General features: G+C 52.1%; 1 pseudogene; it reads right to left on the bottom strand.

Annotated features, from left to right (window-relative positions):
* The window catches only part of LOC141249489 (uncharacterized), a 29,197-nt pseudogene extending 15,911 nt beyond the window's left edge, over nucleotides 1-13,286 (bottom strand).
* Between the last annotated feature and the right edge of the window lie 480 nt (nucleotides 13,287-13,766).

Here is a 13,766-nt window from a genome sequence, read left to right as displayed (position 1 = left end):
GCAGCACGGCTCGGGTGGTCACTTGAAGCTGGAGTGACCGGAACATCAGCAGTAAGTAAATACCCTAAACTGCACAACCCGACTCTGTCTTTAATTACCATCTGTGCTGCACCACCACAACCCCCATCCTCTGCACCTGACCCCCTGAGGCTATACCCCACCCGTTGGGGGTTATACTATCAAAAGCTGCACCAACACCATCAGCCTCAGCGGACCCTGCTGCAGCGGCGGCCGTAGTGACCGCAATACAACGGGTGGCGTAGTCGACATAAAGAACTTTATAACATCTGTAGGACTGCCACATACTCTGAGCTTGACACCCTGGGCACGGACCGGGTCACTGCCACTCGGCGACTACAACTCCCATCTGATCCGGCTCCGGGTATTCCCCTAAAGAATATGGCCCAGGGGGTGCGTCAACTTTGGCGTAGTCGGCAGGATTACGTGCCCACAACAACCGGGTACTGCGTGCCTGAAGAAAAGAACGAGTTTACCTCAAAAAGAAGTCTCCTGCCGGTTCCGGAGGGTCCCCGCCATCGGACTCCATCACAGGTCGATTCCCGCCGGTTGTCCGCCATTAACAGCGTTTTCCCGCCATCTGCAGAGTTTCCCGCCACTGGGAGACGATTCCCGCCATTTCCAAAGGTTTCCCGCCTTGGAAGAGCGGACGCCATTATGGGCGTGCCAGAGGGTGGCAAGAGGCCGCCTCCCATCGTGGGCCAGGACCGAAAATGGCGCCAAAACTGGAAACCGCCCCCACCAACAGAGACTGTGATGCTAGAGGTGTCTGTCAGCGTGAAAGAACTGCCCCTGGAGCTGACAATCACCAAGTGGCCCCGGGACCGCCCTCGAAGTGGGAGGACTGAGAAGAAGAGAGCAAAGATGGGTGTCGCTTGGAGCAGTCTGGAGAGAGCGCACCCGGAGACAAGAAGCCTGGAGCAGAGTCCAGAAAGAGCCTACCCGGAGATGGAGGGAGAGCCAGGCAGCACCGACCCAGTGGTCAGGAGCCTGATGCGGGCCGCCACTCCAGGCAGCACCGACCCAGTGGTCAGGAGCCTGTTGCCGGTCGCCACTCCAGAAGGCCTGCTGGAGACAACGAGAGGAGAGCAGAGCAGCACCGACCCGTTGGTCAGGAGCCTGCTAGAAGCAACGACCCCACTAGGCTTAGTGGAGGTCCTAGCACAGCTCCCCCGAGACCGGGAGTGTGCGCAGACCGCTCTGGAGGGCCTCGCAAGGAGGATGGCCCGGGTGCAACGAGAGACGTTGGCAGAGTGGAGCCGCGAGATGGCCCAGCGGACAAGAACCCGTCCGCGGAGCACGCCACCCGAGACGAGGAGACAGACCGCCTCTGAGGATGGCGCAGGAGGACTGAAGGCCGGAGACGGCGCCGAGAAGGGAGCCGAACGAAAGGAGGCAGGTAAAGGGGACGTCTTTACCCCAAACCGGGAAACCGCGTACCTGCAACAGCTCCCCGTCGCAGAGCCCGAAGTACCCCCTGCCGTGCCCGTAACCGCAACGTCACCGCCACAGACTAGGCCTCAACCGGAAGCCGCAGCCGCGACCCCTGTGACGTCACACGCCTCGACCCCGAGCGTGACCAAGCAGGAAGTACCACCAGCCTGGTCGCAAGGCCTAGTACCCCCGGGCGCCGCAATACCAACAGCGCCCCCTACCTCCGCGGAGCCCCCGGCCTGGTCGCAGGGCCAAGTAGCCCAGGGCGCCGCCGTCCTTACGGTGCCCTTCACTTTCCAGGTGCCCCAGGCCTGGCCGCAAGGCTTGGGCAACCCGGGCGCCACTTCCACCGCGCCCATAAGACCAAGAGTGCCGCACCTGGGTGAGGACCTGTTCGCCCAACATACGTGCCCGGATGGGCAGCCCTTCATATGGCCACCGGAGTTTCACCATCCCCGACTCCGGAAAGGGAGACCCCTAGATGAACCCCTGATCCCGGCTCCAAAGCCCGTAAAGAGGATCTCGCCCCCGCTAGCAGAAGCGCAGTTTGAGTGGGACCCCACCGGAGAAGACCTCATGGGGTTCACTCAGGAGACCCGGGCAGCTGCAGCGGAGCGTGCAGAGTGCTGCCGGCAGCAGCTCGAGGTCTTTGAGAGAGAGCGGAGAGAGAGGCGGGTCCGGGAACAGCAAGCTCAAGTAAGGAGCGCGGAGCAGAAGAGCCGGGCCAGGAGAGACCCCCGTGCAGCGCATAGTCCCCGCACCACCGGGACTGTGATCAAGTTTAACATGCAGCATGGGTGGGGCTTCATCCGAGACCACCGCACCCCAGGCGACGTCTTCGTGACCAGGAGAGACGTTGAGTCCCACCTACCGGAGGGACACAGAGGTCGTGACCTTTACATCGGGGACGAGGTCACCTTCACCCGGCACAAGTGTGCCAAAGGACCCTACGCCCTCCATGTGCATCGCCTGACGGAGGAAGAGCTGCGGTGTGAGGAGGAAGAACAAGAGGACCCGGACGGGTCTGAAGCTAAAGGTAACCACAAAGAAAGAGCAGGAGGACGTCGTCGTTGAGTACGGCAGAGTAGAAGCTGTATATAGTTACCCGTAGGGGTACCAAAGAAACTGTTGCTGCTAGTATAGTCCCCGTTGGGACCAGCAAGTGTGAACTGTTTACCCGTTTATCCCTTAAATCCCACTGACCGAGGACTGAGAGCGGTCATTCCTCCCTAATACCTGGCCGAGGACTGAGGGCGGCCATATCCCTTGTAAATAGTTGCGCGTCCTAAAGCGCCCCCTACTGGTTTTATAGGAAAGCCACGAGTTCCAAAGACTGTCGCACTTTACCCGGTCACACGTTGCACAGTGACCGGAGGAGGAGCCAGAGGCGACGAGAATGTTATTAAAATGAAAAGTTTTATGATGATGCTGATAATATATGTTATTTTATATGTTTTATTATGTTGTTTATGCAAAAATGTATGTTTGGTGTTGTTTTATATCTTACAGCCCGAGGACGTGCTGTGATTTACCAGGGGGGAATGTAGCACCCTGAGGATTCGGCTGCTACAGGGGTATTGCACCTCAACCCAGAGGTGTGATATTCCACTCCCGGGTAAGGATGGAGTGTGGGACTGAGCTCAGAAAGCTGCATGCACTACACACATCCCATTTCCGAGGAACAGACCAACGGTACTCCCACTTAGAAATGTGCAGGTACGACCGAGTCTGTTCCTGGCTGGAGTGGGAGGGGGGTGGTACATCCCAAGTAGTGTAGGGGCAGATAGGGGGAGCAGCCTGGGTAAAGATAGGAGCTCATTGGGTGCTGGTCACCTGAGCTCACACATAGAGGGAGTATTTAAGGTGGGCACCATCTAAGATCAGGGTTAGTCTGTCAGAGTGGAGGCAGTCAGCGAGTCTTTGCAGAGGAGAGGAAGAGAGCAGAAGAGGAGCAGAGCAGCCCCAGGCCCAGAGAGAGTGAGAGAGGAGAGTCAGAAGGACCCAGAGAAAACAAGCAGGAACTCTGAGAACCCACATACAAACACAGGGTGAAGAGTTGGCAAAAGGGTACCGGATCCCAAACTGGTGGGGGCTAAAGCACACCTCAGCCAGAGACCGGAGGCCGTGGGCAGGATCTGCCACGGCCACCCACCACATCCACCCTGAAGGCAAACCACGCGTAGGGTCAGGGAACCCAAGGCCAAGGATTTCCCAACAGAAGGCCCGAGGGAGCTGGACCTAGGTGGATCCCTGGTGGGGACGGCCAGAAGACAGGACAGGAAGGAGGGCTCAGGGTCACGCTCCGGACTTGCTTGGGGGTTGGCTGAATCCAGGACCTGGTGGACGCAGCACGGCTCGGGTGGTCACTTGAAGCTGGAGTGACCGGAACATCAGCAGTAAGTAAATACCCTAAACTGCACAACCCGACTCTGTCTTTAATTACCATCTGTGCTGCACCACCACAACCCCCATCCTCTGCACCTGACCCCCTGAGGCTATACCCCACCCGTTGGGGGTTATACTATCAAAAGCTGCACCAACACCATCAGCCTCAGCGGACCCTGCTGCAGCGGCGGCCGTAGTGACCGCAATACAACGGGTGGCGTAGTCGACATAAAGAACTTTATAACATCTGTAGGACTGCCACATACTCTGAGCTTGACACCCTGGGCACGGACCGGGTCACTGCCACTCGGCGACTACAACTCCCATCTGATCCGGCTCCGGGTATTCCCCTAAAGAATATGGCCCAGGGGGTGCGTCACTATGGCAATGGGGCCGGATGTTATACCCTGGGGTGCTATGGGACTGAATGAAAAACCCTAAATTAATAATTAAGACTTGTGCCCAATATTTTTCTCAATCCCTGGCCTGAAAATCACAGATAATATTTCTCGGAGCCTTGTAGTAAAAGAACATGTTGATATCAACTGACCCAACTCACTGGACGAGGAATTCAGTAAGATCAGAAAGTTTCCTGTCATGTACATCTCCTCCATTGGATATTATGGAGGATGTTTTAGATTAACTCAGTCTGTAAATTATGCAAGAGGAACAAAACACGAAATTTATGAAAGGCTCTTACCATTCACCAACATGGATAAGGGTTTTTCGTGTCCATTCATCGTTCCACCATAACTTTCCTGCAAGGATCCAACATAAGACATTAGAGAAAAAAATTCCAATAAAGAGAAAGGTGGTCTGCAATACTTGGAGGAGTCAGCTGATGAAAACTTATCGACTTAATTGAATCCAGAGTACAAATTAGAATAAAACAAGGAGGACACGCAGCACTCCGGCTATGGCCTTCGCATCTAGAGTCACTTTCTCGTCTTGGCTGAGTGCTGCGTGTTTTCCTTCTTTTAGTCCAGTTTGTACTCTGGATTCAAGGAAATAAAGAAGTTTTCGTCATTTGGTGAGAACCATAACTCCTCTGTACTTGAATTATCAAGAAAAAAGACTAACATTAGTTTATGTCATATTAGCTGACGGTAAAAAACACTAGAAGTCATGAGCCAACTTGACCTAAAAGAAGGATCTCCTGAAGTGAATATCAGACAGAATTGACATTCACCCGTGGCATTGTGCTGCTGTTTCCATCTAAATCGCAGAATTATACATTTATCCTCGCTGAATATCCATCAACGTGGATATCCAATCTGATGCTATCATTATCTTTTATAAAACCAGAAACCATTTGTAGCCGCCACCAACCCCAGCCGACATGGCGCCTATGTTCCACTACTGCTTCAGAAGGTTATGTCAAAGATTCATTACATCGGTCTATAGAGGATTTCCAGAAATCTCAGCTCCATCTACCTGATGATCCAGGAGGACATTCTGCTTCTCCTCTGGACGATCCTGGGAATATAGAGGACTGGGACTTCTCTCTGGTGGATTTCTCGGACTGGACCCATCTATAGGAAATATACACAGGACTGAATACATCGTCTACATGTGATGATCAGATGATGGGGGAGTCTAGGTGACCTCAGACCCGGCCTCTCCTCTATAATCAGGACGGTCTCCTCTTACCCGGAGATGTGAGGGGCTGGTGATCCTCCATCATGACGTCCTTGTACAGATCCTTGTGTCCTTCTATATACTCCCACTCCTCCATGGAGAAATAGACGGTGACGTCCTGACACCTTATAGGAACCTGACACACACAATGACCCGTCATTAGCAGACCCCTCCCCCGGCGTTATTATATAATGTCCCAGCATTCCCGGCAGCGCTCACCTCTCCGCTCAGCAGCTCAGTAGTGATCCTGGTGGTCAGTTCTAGGATCTTCTGCTCATGTATCAGTGAATGAGGTGGAGGCTCGGTGATGTCACTTGGGGTCCTGCTCCGCCCTCCTGACACACGGGGGGTCACACACTCCCCAGACGACCTCTTCACTACTGTGTGATCCTGTGTATGGGGAGACGCCGATCACTACATCTATTCTAAGGATCCTTCACCTTTCCCGTCATTTCTCTGCTTTATTCCTAGAGATCAGAGTGATGTGATGTGAAGCTCTCACCTCTCCAGTGATCCAGTAGATTATCTCCAGGGTGAGATCTAATACCCGAGCAGCCATGTGGCTTCTGTCCTGCTCCATCCTCGGTGGGTCATCGATGAGTAGGGTCATTGTTTTTCAAAGAAAACTTTAGTTGGCTTGTGCCCTAAAGGGAACTGGAGGAATGAAAAGGAGGATTGAGAGCGAAATTTGGGAAGGAAGTATTTCTTCTTCTAGACTTGTCACTCTTTCCTAACACAATCCTACAAGATGTGTTGTGGAGTCGTGTCGGAGAGTTGAGCTCTGCTTGACACCATCTAACAGAACAGGCAGAAACTGACGTAGATGGCAGTAGATAAAATCGGGATAACAGGATTGTGTACAGAAGCAAAAAGTGCACCGAAGGAATTTAGGACAGCATACAGTAATCTAAAGGTAGAATAAACTACAGCAGGCCTGACCCAATGACAACTAGAGGGTAAATAGAGCCTGGAAGAGTAGCCTTTCGGGTGATATGTGCAAAATAGGCAGATTTAAAAATGAGTTATATTGGCACAAATTAATAAATATGTGTGTAGATTATTATAAAATCAGATTGTGATTTTGGGAATATCGTTCTCCTCTAATTGTACATCGTTCAGAGCATTCAGTTTAAATATTGGGTTTAGACTCCCATTCAGTGGCCCCGTCGGGGCTTACCTCCAAGCCCCCCAAGAAACAGGATTCAGACATATGCGCCGACGAGGCTAAAAACTATTATGTTGCTGACAGAGCGAACGTGCTCTTTGACATGCATCTGTGGCGCCCCTGCGAGTTCAGTCGCCACAGAGGTACTGCATCTCACCCAGAGGTGTGGTGTCTCACTCTCAGATAAGGATAGAGTGCTGACCGGGACCCACACACTTGTATCCATTACACTCCACTTCAGAGGGAAGGGCGAGATTGCTCCTAAGGGAGAGCACAATCCCTGGTCCCTAGCTGGAGGGTGGAATCATATAGTGGGTGTAGGTGGAGGAAGAAGTACAGGGGAGCACTTGAGTAGGAGTATAAAAAGGGGAGCCATCTTGGGAGTGGTCAGAACAGTGAGGAAACAGTGTTTGGAGCAGGAGCTCTGGAGGAGCTCTGCTCAGGAGGAGCGGGCCTGAGTTGAGAGGTCCAGGAGGAAAGGCTGAAGAGAAAGAGAGCAGAGGAAGGCTCCAGGAGTGAGGGGATCCTAGGAGCACGGGGAGTGCGGATGCCACCCGTGCGCCCGAATCTACCAGGACGTGGAGGGATCAGGCCGCAGAGAGGACTGGCCCCTAAACTAGTGGAGAACTACAAGGCTCCGCTAGAAACCGGAGGCTGCTGTACTTGCAAGGTGCAGCTGCCAACCACCACAATTACATCGCCAAAAAGGTGGCCACAGAGGGTCCAGGGGACTGCAGGTCGCCCGACAAGATCCGAGGCTACCGGCTTGGGACACTGATTGTGATGCGCAGGGCAGGAAGGTGAGAGCCAGCGCAGGAAGACAACCGAGGAAGGCACGTATAACGGGGTCCCGTTTAAGTACTCCTGAGTTACTTGAGAGATTGCTGAACCCCTTCCTTGGTGAATGCAGGACGATGTGGGAGGTTACCCTGGTCCTGGTAGCCTGGAGTTCAACAACTGTGAGTAGATCTGAAGACTGCACCCCACTGTGTCCTGGAATTATTATCTGCGCTATCACCTGCACTACACTGCACAGCAACATCTACCTCATTAATCATCACTGCACCGCCCTGGAGCTTAGCGCTACCTGTGGAGAGCTGAACCAACTCTGCTGCGTCACCATCAGCTCCAGAGGATCTGCACCGCAGCGGCGGCTCCATATAGCCTCATACCACAGGTGGCGTCACAAACATTAAACTATAAAAACTATAATAATCCCCTTTTATTGACCGCCCTGGGTCATGGACCGGGTCACTGCCACTGTGACAGCCCCTGCACCGACCGGCCCGGCACCGAGTACCCCATGGACCAGGGGACACGTCAACTTAGCGTCACGAACAGGATATGAACCCACCAGTTGTAACCGGGTATTGTGCACCTAGAGACTGTGTTGTATACTGAATGTGGAACCCGCCCCAGAAGAACGGGCGCCATTATGTGCGTGATCAAGGACGACAAGAAGCCTCCCATTGTGGGCCGGGTCCCAGAATGGCGCCAAAAGCGCAACCCGCCCCATGCGGCTGTGGTCATATACCTAGACCTGTCCATCAGTCTGGGGAGGCCGTCCCCAGGTGTGGCCGACAGCAAGCAGCCATGGGCCGCCCCAGAAAGGGGAGAGGAGAAGAGGGACCTTGGAGACAGGGCGGAGTCTCCAGCAGGCTAGACAGACCGCACACGGCAAGATGGACGGAGATCAGCCTCAGAATCCGGGCCGTGGTCTGCAGCCAAGTACGTCACCCCTCACCCAGGAGGGGGTATTAATGAAGCTGTCCCTGGAGGATACGGGGTTCCTCCGAGACGAGGTGCAAGAACTGGGCAGGAGAATGGAGGAGGCCCAGCGAGCTGCTGTCGCCATCTGGAGAGCTGAGCTCCTGGAGAAGAGGCTAACCCAGCAGCAGTCTGCGCTGCATGGAGCTGCTCCTGGAACAGGAGGTGTCGGGCAGAGCTGAAGCGATCGCGGGAGCAAGTAGGAGCGATATCCCTGTCCCGGACGCCGCTGGCGCCGATCCGTTCCTGGTCACCCTGCAGGAACCACCTTCCCCGGGCGCGCACGATGCCAACCTACTCCTAGGCCCCCTGCAGGAACCTCCGTCCCCGGGCACTCACGACGCCGACCTGCTCCTAGGCCCCCTACAGGAGCCACCTGCCCCCACACCTGAATGTGTGTACAGACGCGCCGCTTGCAAAAGGTCCGAGGAGGTCGAGGACTAGAGCCGCCCTCTGTTGCCCGCTCCCACACCCTTGGTTGCCCAGAGGGAAGAGGGAGACCAATTCCATTGGGATAACCCGGCGGGTGACCTGATGGGTTTTCCTCGGGAGACCCAAAAGGAGGCCGCACGCCGAGAGGAGCATTGCCGGCGGGAACTCCTTCAACTGGAGAAGGAGCGGCGCACCCGTGCACTAGGAGAAAATGGAGGCCTGTAACATGGAGGAGAAGACCCGGGCCCGCAAGGCAAAGACAGCCACACCCAGTCCCCGCGCAGAAGGGACTGTCGTGAAGTTCGACCTGGACGCCGGGTGGGGCTTCATCAGAGAACCACAGGCTGCGAAAGATCTATTTGTTAACCGGAGGGACGTGGAGTCCCACCTCCAGCAAGGACATCCTGACAGAGACCTGTACCCTGGTGACCGTGTCACCTATACCCGGCATAAGAGAGAACGCGGGTGGTATGCCCTCCATGTGCACAGGGTAGTGGAGGAGGAAGTGGACATGCCCCTGCCGTCCGAGGCTGATGACCCGGCTGGGTCAGCCTACAGCGGACAGGTGTTTCCCAGGAGGGAGAACCACTATTAAGCTCCCTGGTTAAAAACTAAACTGTATATAGTTACCCGGAAGGGTACATCCTTGTATGAGTGAACTGAAAAAGTTTTGTGTGTTACCTAGTTACCCGGTGAGGGTATAAGAACTGACAGGCTGAGGACTGTGAGCAGCCAAAAACTTTAAACTGTAAATAGTTTGCACTTCTTAAAGTGCTTCTTATTGGTTTTATGCAGACCGCAGAACAAAAACTTGTTTGGCGTGGCCGAAGACGTGGTCCAACAGCTGGATCACCTATGCCCTGCAGCCACGCCCAGGGCCTACGTTGATGGTTTTCGGACGGGTCCCTCAAAATTGCACTTTCTTCAGTAATATGGACACCCGGCTATAGATTTCACTGTAGTTTATTGAAAATGTTTGATATGGAAAAGTGTTTTATTGATGTGAAGAGAATTTTATTGGAAGAAAGTTTCATAATGTTTTATAAGCTGATACAGTAACATGTAACGTTCAAGAAAATGTGCCTCCCATAAAGGGAAGAAAAGTTGTGTGATATTCTTATATGTGATGCATCTAAAAAAATTTGTAAGTCTAAAATTAGTTTTTCTCTGTTCCAGCCCGCGGACGTGCTGTGTTTTTCCAGGGGGGTATGTGGCGCCCCTGCGGGTTCAGTCACCACAGAGGTACTGCATCTCACACAGAGGTGTGGTATCCCACTCTCAGGTAAGGATAGAGTACTGCCCGGGACCCACACACTTGCATCCATTACACTCCACTTCAGAGGGAAGGGTGAGATTGCTCCTAAGGGAGAGCACAGTCCCTGGTCCCTAGCTGGAGGGTGGAACCATGTTGGGGATGTGGGTCGAGGAAGAAGTACAGAGGGGCACTTGAGTAGGAGTATAAAAAGGGGAGCCATCTTGGGAGTGGTCAGAACAGTGAGGAGAGAGTGTGTGGAACAGGAGCTCTGGAGGAGCTCTGCTCAGGAGCAGCGGGCCTGAGTTGAGAGGCCCAGGAGGAAAGGCTGAAGAGGAAGGGAGCAGAGGGAAGGCTCCAGGAGTGAGGGGATCCTAGGGGCACGGGAAGTGCGGATGCCACCCGTGCGCCAGAATCTACCAGGACGTGGAGGGATCAGGCCGCAGAGGGGACCGGCCCCTAAACTAGTGGAGAACTACAAGGCTCAGCTAGAAACCGGGGCTGCTGTATTTGCAAGGTGCAGCTGCCAACCACCACAATTACATCACCGAAAAGGTGGCCACAGAGGGTCCAGGGGACTGCAGGTCGCCCGACAAGATCCAAGGCTACCACTGATTGTGAGGGTGAGAGCCAGCACCGGAAGACGACCGGGTCACTGCCACTGTGACATCCCCTGCACCGACCGGCCCGGCACCGAGTACCCCACGGCCCAGGGGGCGTGTCACATCATTTTCGGATGTATACACCTACTGGAGGTGGACATTCAGATGTAGTCCACTACGTCTGAGTGTCAGTAACCAGAAGGCGTACACGTCCGAAAATGATACACGACAGAGCGCATGTTCACTCTGTTGACACCATTCTAGTCTATGACCCCGTTGCCGCATACATCAAAATTCGGTTTTGATGATTTTTTGAAAAATCCTAGTAGAATTAAATTCCACTTAAATTTATTCGCTTATCTCTATCGATACCTCTGCAAAGACAATCTGTACTTTACTCTTCTTCTTTTTCCCCCTCAAGCAATCACTTATAAGGTTTCTCCTGTGCTTCTCCATGTACTCTGGATTTCACCACCTCAAACAATCAGAGTCTCCCTAACCTGGCAAAATAATGAGAGAACTCTCTCCTTTTCAGTGAAGCCTTCAATCATCCTGCTGATACTACACAGTCATATGAACAGCTCCTCTCCACACCTTCCCCAGTGGATCGTCAGCCCTCGCAGACCGGGTCCTCTCTACCGGCCGTCACTTATTTCCTTCATGGTTCTTATCTCATGTTATACAGTACAGACCAAAAGTTTGGACACACCTTCTCATTTAAAGATTTTTCTGTATTTTCATGACTATGAAAATTGTACATTCACACTGAAGGCATCAAAACTATGAATTAACACATGTGGAATTATATACTTAACAAAAAAGTGTGAAACAACTGAAAATATGTCTTATATTCTAGGTTCTTCAAAGTAGCCACCGTTTGCTTTGATGACTGCTTTGCACACTCTTGGCATTCTCTTGATGAGCTTCAAGAGGTCGTCACTGGAAATGGTCTTGAAGGAGTTCCCAGAGATGCTTAGCACTTGTTGGCCCTTTTGCCTTCACTCTGCGGTCCAGCTCAGCCCAAACCATCTCGATTGGGTTCAGGTCTGGTGACTGTGGAGGCCAGGTCATCTGGTGTAGCACCCCATCACTCTCTTTCTTGGTCAAATAGCCCTTACACAGCCTGGAGGTGTGTTTGGGGTCATTGTCCTGTTGAAAAATAAATGATGGTCCAACTAAACGCAAACCGGATAGAATAGCATGCCGCTGCAAGATGCTGTGGTAGCCATGCTGGTTCAGTATGCCTTCAATTTTGAATAAATCCCCAACAGTGTCACCAGCAGAGCACCCCCACACCATCACACCTCCTCCTCCATGCTTCACGGTGGGAACCAGGCATGTAGAGTCCATCCGTTCACCTTTTCTGCGTCGCACAAAGACATGGTGGTTGGAACCAAAGATCTCAAATTTGGGCTCATCAGACCAAAGCACAGATTTCCACTGGTCTAATGTCCATTCCTTGTGTTCTTTAGCCCAAACAAGTCTCTTCTGCTTGTTGCCTGCCCTTAGCAGTGGTTTCCTATTAGCTATTTTACCATGAAGGCCTGCTGCACAAAGTCTCCTCTTAACAGTTGTTGTAGAGATGTGTCTGCTGCTAGAACTCTGTGTGGCATTGACCTGGTCTCTAATCTGAGCTGCTGTTAACCTGCGATTTCTGAGGCTGGTGACTCGGATAAACTTATCCTCAGAAGCAGAGGTGACTCTTGGTCTTCCTTTCCTGGGGCGGTCCTCATGTGAGCCAGTTTCTTTGTAGCGCTTGATGGTTTTTGCAACTGCACTTGGGGACACTTTCAAAGTTTTCCCAATTTTTCGGACTGACTGACCTTCATTTCTTAAAGAAATGATGGCCACTCGTTTTTCTTTACTTAGCTGCTTTTTTCTTGCCATAATACAAATTCTAACAGTCTATTCAGTAGGACTATCAGCTGTGTATCCACCAGACTTCTGCACAACACAACTGATGGTCCCAACCCCATTTATAAGGCAAGAAATCCCACTTATTAAACCTGACAGGGCACACCTGTGAAGTGAAAACCATTTCCGGTGACTACCTCTTGAAGCTCATCAAGAGAATGGCAAGAGTGTGCAAAGCAGTCATCAAAGCAAAAGGTGGCTACTTTGAAGAACCTAGAATATAAGACATATTTTCAGTTGTTTCACACTTTTTTTGTTCAGTATATAATTCCACATGTGGTAATTCATAGTTCTGATGCCTTCAGTGTGAATGTACAATTTTCATAGTCATGAAAATACAGAAAAACCTTTAAATGAGAAGGTGTGTCCAAACTTTTGGTCTGTACCGTACATTAGTTCAACCTTCTGTATAGTACAATAAAAACTATTATAATAAAAACCCATAATTACCTGCCGCCCGTAGTCCTATAATAGTTATATACCGCACATTACACTGGAGCTTCAGTGCCGCAGACTCCGGGGGATCGGCCGCTTCTTCCCGTCCTCTCCGGACTGTGAGCGGACAGGAGACGCACATATACCGGAGCTGCGTCTTCTCCGATCTCGGGGAGGTTTTCTGTGGTGTTTTCTGGTTTACAGCATGTGAGGCAGGAAGATTAGCAGGAAGGGGCAGGTTTCGGCCGCAGACGTCCTGTCCCTGCAGTGAGCGCGGCCATCTTGTTGGTGGGAGTCTCCTAGTTACCAGGACTCGCAGTATTACACATGGTGGCAGCAGCCGGCTGCTCCTCCTGAGCTCAGGGACAGAGGAGATGGGGGATTTGTGGCAGAAGCCATCGTACTGACGGCTCGTACAATATACCATTATCCCCGTACTATATATACACAGGTCTCAACGGTTACACGGCACATGGCGGCACCCAGCTGTCCGGAGACCCTGACAGGCAGCATTCAGTATCTCATTAGAACACGTCATGGTTCTTTCCCCAGACTCTAATATGTCTCGCTATACAGAATCTTCAAAATGATGCGTCTAATTAGAATCTATATTTATTGCTTTTGCAATCCAAATCTGTGACGTTTTGGTCAATCGGACCTTTATCAAACAGATTACACTGTTAGTGAAATGAAATGTTGCAATAAGAATAGTGTCATCTGTTCG

This window comes from Phyllobates terribilis, unplaced genomic scaffold (genome assembly GCF_046119375.1).
Source record: "Phyllobates terribilis strain yellow unplaced genomic scaffold, ASM4611937v1 Scaffold_4625__1_contigs__length_58829, whole genome shotgun sequence".
Lineage (NCBI taxonomy): Eukaryota > Metazoa > Chordata > Amphibia > Anura > Dendrobatidae > Phyllobates > Phyllobates terribilis.
The sequence above is the reverse complement of the archived record's forward strand: the minus strand, read 5'-3'. Positions and strand labels throughout refer to the sequence as shown.